This window comes from Nicotiana tomentosiformis, chromosome 6 (genome assembly GCF_000390325.3).
Source record: "Nicotiana tomentosiformis chromosome 6, ASM39032v3, whole genome shotgun sequence".
Taxonomy (NCBI): domain Eukaryota; kingdom Viridiplantae; phylum Streptophyta; class Magnoliopsida; order Solanales; family Solanaceae; genus Nicotiana; species Nicotiana tomentosiformis.
The window spans coordinates 60,398,655-60,406,824 of NC_090817.1; the positions used below are offsets into that span (position 1 = coordinate 60,398,655).

An 8,170-nucleotide genomic window follows, 5' to 3' on the forward strand; every position below is an offset into this window, starting at 1 on the left:
AGGTCTTGTTGTTTACCCATCTCAGTATGACTTTTATGTCCACCTAGATCATGCCTCAGTGAGTAACTCACCTTGTTTTCAGTATTGTGGTTGCCCGTGAATTGGCCTGAAATGGCAACTTGAGAGTTGTTATGGCAAAAACATGCCTAGCTCACGGTAAAGTGTTCATTCTCTCTAACTAATTCATGATTTCATCCAACATTAAGATGTCCTAGTTACATGATTCCACTTATGTGAGATTGAAAGTTGAACAGCCTTATGATGAGCATATTGAATTGAAAGACAAACTCGTCGTATCTCTAGTCCTCTCACATAGGATCAAATATTGGCAAAGGTTAAGCTGTGGGAATGATAATAATCTCACAAGTGTTCAACTTCTTTTCATCCTCGTAAGCTTGTGGCAAAGATTCCTTGTGCTAGTTACTGTTAAGAGTGCAATGAAACTTTGTGTATCTTGAAACCCATATCATATTCAGGGTGCTAGAATATTCTCATTTCGAGTTAAACTGATTTTTCCTACATTCCAAGAGCCGACTGGTGTCACATAAGTGATATCTCTCTTTGAGGCCTACTATTGCCAAACAAGGCACGTATGGAATGAAACAATTATTGTTGTCCTTTTCCTGGCTAATAGTATTCGAAGAATAACTAACGCTAATGTCTTTATCCTACAGACCATGCCTCCCATATGTTACATGTCTAAAATGACTCATTTATTTAAATCTCCTAATCATTAACCTGATCCTTACATTATCTATGCCTACTAGGCAACTCTATGACTCGTTTGTTGAACCGATGGTGTTACCACAACGAATCTACATGCCAGCGCTATTGGTAGTGACCTTCATGTCTCTTAGGATATAACCTCCTGAAATGCCGTGCTCAGCACGTTGATGGATTCTTGAATATTTCCAGCGAATCTCGAACCTTGTTATTCCTGTTTGTAGCAAATCTATCGAGTATTGTAGGTTCAGGCATGTCAAACAAGAAGCATCATCCTGTGATCAAATATATGGGATAGGAAATTTTATGGTCATAGTCAAGCTAGCACATATTAGAGAAATTGTTGAAGGTTGCCAAAGGTTTAGTTTGGGTGTTCGGCATGGAGATTTAGAGTTGAAGAAAGTGAATGGGTTATTCTCAATATTTTCTGCATGAGGGTGCTATGTGAATTGTTAATAAAGGTAAAGTATGTGAAGTCGCATTAGGCCTTATGGAATTTTGAAAGGAAATAGGCTAAACTATGAGTATAATGTTTCCCTATTATTATTCTCCGTGTACCCGATGTTTCATTTGTCTATGTCTAATAAAGTGAAGATAAGGGATAATGGGATTGTGAGGAGCAACTATTTGCTATCCTTGTTAGAAAAGTTCGGGAGTTGAGATTATCTCCGTTAATGTGTTATGGCGAAGTCTGTAAGTCGAGGAGACCACATGGAGGGGCAAAAGTGTTAAGGAAATAAAATGTTCCCCCTTGAGTGTATAGTTAAATGATTGTGATTTGAAAGGTAATTCTGTGTGTTATGATTTAAATATGTGCAGCTCATGTCCAAATACCACTCTTGATAGTATAATGCTTGTAATGATGAGATTAGTGACTTTGTTATACATGGTGATGTTTTGTCAAGTTGTGGATGTGTTGTTATGAATTGTTTTGGTGTTACTCTGACAGGTGAATAGGCCTAAATACAAAGGAAACTCTAGCGAAATTTTCAGAAAGTTAGGAAACTAGGCAAATCTGGGGTTGATGTTATGTGGTACAACTGAAACTGTGTTAAGCAAACCTTGATCCTCATTCGAGGACGAATGATCTTAAGTGGGGGAGGATGTAAGGACCCGTATAAATTTAAACCAAAAACTCGGTGTTTCGTGGTGCCAAGATAGATCCCTGCGTTATATTAGTAGAAATTCTTCGCGGCGAGCTTGGTCACCGCGGTTCAGACTTTTTGGATTGAGCAATGCACCGGAAAGTAAGAAATTTTTTTGGCGGAAAAGCGCGTTTATGCGGCCCATTATGCGGCCGCATAATCACTATGCAGACCGCATAATGGCCGCAGAGTGAAGCGTTAAGTTTGGCCAACTTGAGGTCCATTTTGCGGTCGATTATGCGACCGCATAATCGATATGCGGACCGCATATCGGTCGCATAATCCGTCTTGGATTTTTGTGGAGGGAGTTCTGTGGTGCATTATGCAACCGCAGAACGAGTATGCGGACCGCATACTGGTCGCATACCTGGGCCGTAAGTTCAGGCCCCTGAGGGCCATTTCTGCGGTCACTTTGCGGACCGCATAACCATTATGCGGTCGCATATGCGACCGCAGACCTGTGTCGAGGCACCCATTTTCTTCATTTAAAACCCGACCCCCATTCCGTTAAAACACCCTTTTAATCTATTTTGAAGCTCATTTATGATATTTCTAGTGTGAGAAAGAGAGGGTTCTAGAGGGAGGGCCTAATTTTCATTAATTGATCTTCAACCATCACTCAAAGCCTTGGAAATATTCAAGTAGAGCACCAAAATTCTTCACCCTAAAAGGTAAGGCTTCATCACCCCAACTCTTAATTTCAAACATAGCTATAATGGGGTATTAGTGTGATACTTCATGGGTATGAGGGTGGTTCATCTTGCATGCATTTGATAAAGAGTGTGGGAAAAATAAAAAGTGAACTAGAACCATGAACGTTTTCCTAATTTTGGGTTCAATTTGTATATTGCTAAAATAGATTGAGGTTGCTAAGGGTTCCAGAAAATTGTAGAGTCTAAAGAAGCGCGATTGAGGTATGTTGGCTAAATTTTCTCTCTTGGAATTGAATTCCATAATGTTTCTGTAATTTTCAAAGTGTGGGTTACGTATTAAAAGGTTATGGCTTTGAGTCGTGTTTCAATGAAAGATAGAATTGTCTAAAAGCTTTTGTACTAAATTCATGCCCATTAGTGGTTGCTTTAACTAATGCTTTGATTTATAAATATATCCAGTTTGATTCGAGTTCTATATACTCATGTGTTAAAATTGTACATTGTCATTTCTGGGGAAGAGTATTGCAAGAGTAAATGGTGTATTAACTGTTTATGATTTTTCATGTGTGTTTCTATTGTTGGTTGGTATGCTTCATTCTTTGGGAAGAAACCATTTGTGTTTGAAGTTTCCATTTCAAATGGATTTGAAGTATATGATTTTTAAAATATCCTATATGTTGATACTTGATGGTGATCTTTGAAATTGAAAGAGGTGAAAGTCTAGAATATGAAATACGACCATTGTGCCAGGAATAAAGAATCTTGTGAATGGCCTAATGAGCCAAGGAAATATTGGCATTGTGAATGATTGGAAATACTAATGAGAATTCATACAATGTGAAAGATGTTGCGGTGAGTACAATTGTATTTATGATATTTCTGTTTGTAAATCAAATCAAAACTATTTTTGGGAGCATCATTAGCAATACCGAGGAAGGGTGGGTCATAAGGCCCACACCTGAAACTACACGTGCCAGTGTAGGGGTGGATTGTGATATTATTCCCCTTAATTGGGATGAAATTAGAACCTTTGTGGATTGGAAAAGTCAACCCGCACGGCATATGTGGGAAGGCGGCCTAGCTGATCGGGTGGAGATCAGACGCACAACTTTCTTTTGCATCGCATGTCAAACCACATTGTTCATCGGGAGAGGCGTGATTGGACTCCGTGCTAACAAAGACGGTGGTATATCGGTGCTAATGATCTCCCAACCAAAAATATACATGAAGTTTGTATTTTGGAAATTATTATGTTTTAACTGGACGTTTAGATATTGTTGATTGTGACTTGTTGTTTTTATGTGTTGCCTTTTCTTCTATGGGGATTCTATTTTGAAAAAGGATTTTTAGCTATACATACTAGTGCTATTTGACAGTGCTAACGTCCCTTTTGCCGGGGGCGCTGCATCTTTAATGGATGCAGGTGGTTCTTCAGCAGGCGGCATTGATCAGTGATAGCAGTACACTCTTTTCAGCTAATTTGGTGAGCCCCACTTCATTCCGGGGTCATGTATCTTTTGTTTCTCATGTACAGTGTTTTGAGGTATAGCCGGGGCCTTGTTGCCGGCATTTTCATATTACTCTTCTATTGTATTTAGAGGCTCCGTAGACAGGTTGTGGGTTATGGTTGATGTTGGGAATTGAACTAAAAATGTTGGTACTTGGAAATTATATTTTTCATTAATTCTATAAACTTGTAATGTTTTGGAAATTATGAATGAAGCTACTAATGGGAATGAAAAGGAAGTTGTTAATAAAATCTTTTCAGTGATTGATTAATGGAGTGCATCTCCTCTTTATTCATGGATGAGTTTGGGTAGAAGTAAGTCTAATAGGCTTGCTCGGCCGGGTTCTCTCGGTTGAGCGCTGGTCGCGCTCTTTAAAGTTTGGAGCGTGACAATGGGCATCCTTGAATAATGTTGGCCAATAGAAATCAGACTGTATCACCTTTGCAGCTGTCCTATCGCCTCCATGATGGCCCCCATAAGGCTAGGCATGTCAATCATACAACACTAATTCCACCTACTCACTTGCATCGCACATAAGTTCAAATTGTAAGGACCAATCTGGTGCCACAATAATGGGGGCAGCCATTAACTTATTTTTGAGCTCCTCGAATGCCTTCAGGCAAGCTTCATCAAAATTGAAGGTCACATCCTTTTCAAGCAACCTGCACAAAGGAGTAGCAATTTTTGAAAAATCTTAAATAAAGCGTCTATAGAACTTTTCCTGTCCCGAGAAACTCCAGACACCCTTCATAGAAATGGGTGGAGGTAATTTTTCAACCGCCTCCACCTTCGCCTTATCAACTTAAATGCCACTCCTCGACACTCTATGGCCCAACACGATGCCTTCTTGTACCATAAAATGGTATTTTTCCTAATTTAGCACTAAATTTATTTCTTCACAACGGGCCAACACCTTGCCCAAATTCTTCAAACAATCATCATAAGAATACCCAAAGACTGAAAAATCATCCATGAAGATTTCTACAAATATTTCCACCATATCAGTGAAAATGGCCATCATGCACCTCTGGAAAGTGACCGGTGCATTACAAAGACCAAATGGCATTCTCTTGAAATCAAAAGTACCATAAGGACCTGTGAAAGTGGTCTTCTCCTGATCCTCTAGGAATATGACAATCTGATTGTACCCTGAATAACTATTAAGGAAGCAATACGTCCAACACCTGGTCGATGAATGGAAGTGGGAAGTGGTCCTTGCGGGTTGCTTTGCTGAGCCTTCTGTAGTCAATGCAAACTCTCCACCCCATCAAGGTGCAAGTAGGAATTAGCTCATTTTTCTCATTCTCTACAACAATCATCCCCCCTTTTAGGCACACATTGCACTGGGCTCACCCAATTGCTGTCAGAAATAGGGAAGATGATACATGTATCAAGCCACTTAATTACTTCCTTCTTCATGACCTCTTTCATAATAGGATTTAATCTTCTTTGTTGCTCAACACTGGGGCGATGTCCGTCTTCCAGAAAGACTTTATGCATGCAAAATGATGGACTGATTCCTTTGATATCAACAAATGTGCACCCAATAGCCTTTTTATGCTCACGAAGCACTCTGAGCAACTTTTGTTCTTGCACATCGGTCAAGTTGGGTAGATAATCACTAGCAACGTTTCAGAGTTCCCCAAGTAAGCATAGCGCAGGTGCACTAGAATAGGCTTGAGCTCTAACCTTGGAGCTTCTTCAATAGATGGTTTAGGAGGGGTCAGATAAATGCTTTGTCCAACTCCTCAAATCTCCCAGGCCCATGGACATACTTGCAAGACATATTAAGAACTTGCTCAATTTCTTCCATTATCTCATCTTCACTGTCTTCTTCATCCCCCATCAAAGCTCGTTCAAGAGGATTTATGGGGCTCATAGAAGGCACCAATGAAGTCACATCAATTTCCACCACATAAATCATGGATAGCTCTTCATAGTGTGTTGGCAATCTGAGTGCTTTATACACATTGAATACCTCCACTCTATCACCCACTCTCATTGTCATCTTTCTTTCACATACATCAATAGTAACTCGGCCAGCAGCTAAGAATGAACACCCCAAAATAAATAGGACTTCCTTATCAGGTTCATAGTCCAAGATAATGAAATCAGCAGGGAATATGAAAGAACCCACTTGAACTAACACATCTTCAATCGCTCCTTCAGGATGAGCAAGGGAGCGATCAACCAACTGTAAAATCACTATGGTTGGCCGCGGCTCACCCAAACCCAACTGTCTGAAAACAGATAGCGATATCAAATTCATGCTCGCCCCAAGATCACACAAAGCTCGCCCGACTGCGTGCTTACCAATTGAGATTTGGATACTGAAACTACCTGGATCCTTCAATTTTTGAGGTAGCTTGCTTTGAATTCTTGAGATACATTCTTCAGTGAGTGCCACAGTATCGAACTCTGCCAACCTCCTCTTATTTGCCACACTGTCTTTGATGTATTTTGCACTTTTTACAGGATGTCTACCTGCGGAATATTGATTGGCACCTGCTTCAAAATATCAAGAAATATTTTATAAACGGCATTATCCTTCACTTTTTGAAATCTTTAAGGTAACAGAGGTGGTGGCCTCACAACTAATGGTGGGGGTTGCTTAGTCACCGCCTCTTCAGCTGGCTTCTCTAACTCCTTTGCTTTTTCTGATTCTGCTTCTATGGTGGACGATTTCTCATTAAAGGTCACTTGCTTTCTCTTTTTCGATGGGACTTCTTCTAACTATCTTCTATTCCTCAAAGACACGACATTAATATATGCATTATGATTAGCCTCGGTGTCTCTTGGAATAGATCCAACTGGTCGAGTATTTTGGGCATTGGCAAGTTGCCCCATTTGTCTCTCCAAATTTCAAATAGTTGCAGAGTAGGCTGATGTCTAGGTCTATTGATCAGCCACCAATTTCTTTAGTATCTCCTCAATATGACTCGTTGGGTTTTTAGGTTGTTCAGCCTGTGGTGGTCTATATTGTTGTTGAGGAGCTGTGGTCTGTACTGATTCTGAGCACCTTGGTTTCCACCCCAAGTTAAGTTTGGGTGATTCCTCCAGTTAGGATTGTAAGTGTTCCCATACTGGTTTGTCTGGCCCCTATTTGCATTACCCACAACACAAACATACTCTAGATTAGCTGCGCATAAGTCGCTCGTGTGACCCTCTCCACATACTTCACAAAATATCTGAACATGTTGCACTGGCTGAGCTTGTTGCTTGTTAATAACCAAGGTTATATTATTGACTTGGTTGGCCAATGTGGCAACCTGCACTGATATTGCAGAAACAATATCTAACTCGAGGACCCCCCACAAATGTTTGCAATGTGTGTCTGTCCATCTCTCCTTGCCAATCAGGATTGCTTTTGGGGAATTTGTTCAATAAGGCATAAATTTCATCAAAGCTTTTCTCCCAAAACTTACCTCCCGCTGTAGCGTCCACCACAATTTTTGTCTCTGGATGGAGCCATTCTATGAAGGTGTGAGCTAACACTTCATTTGTCTGGTTGTGATGAGGACAATCTCTGAGTAGCCCCTTGAATCTCTCCCAAGCTGAATATAGAGACTCCCTCGATTTATATTTGAAGGCGACTATCTCACTTCTAATCTTTGCAGTTTTGCCTGAAGGAAAGAATCGTGCCAAAATTTTCCTTGCCATATCATTCCATGATATAATAGAATTAGCTGGCTCCGCTTTCAGCCACCGCTTTGCTTCGCCCAATAGAGTAAATGAGAACAGTGTGAGTCTCACATAGTCTGGAGTGACTCTGTTAGTGATATAAGTATCACTAATCTCCAAGAAGTTCAGGATGTGTTGTTGTGGATCCTCGTGTGGAAGACCCATAAACTACCCATTCGCATGTAGTAACTGGATCATGTTCTGTTTTAGCTCAAAGTGCCAAGTGATTCTGGGCTTCACAATGCTAGAGGTAAAATTATCAATGCTGGTCATTGCCACTTCCTGAATAGCCATATGTTGCTCCTCTACCATGTTCACAGGTAGTTGAACAAGTGCCTGAAGATTTTCTGCGTCCCTTGCTTCCCTCAACCTCATGTCAAATGTTCTCTCATGTTCGGGGTCAAAGCCTTGAAGTCCATCATGTCTTCTAACCCTTCGCATTCAATCAATGTTCTTGGGA

The 8,170-nt window shown here is 40.5% G+C and overlaps 1 non-coding gene across 1 annotated transcript; it reads left to right on the top strand.

The window, feature by feature from the left end:
- Nucleotides 1–7,534: 7,534 nt before the first annotated feature.
- On the top strand, nt 7,535–7,641 carry LOC117276923 (small nucleolar RNA R71). Its single transcript, XR_004507186.1, has one exon. It is a non-coding gene; the product is annotated as a small nucleolar RNA R71 (small nucleolar RNA).
- The last annotated feature ends 529 nt before the right edge of the window (nt 7,642–8,170 follow it).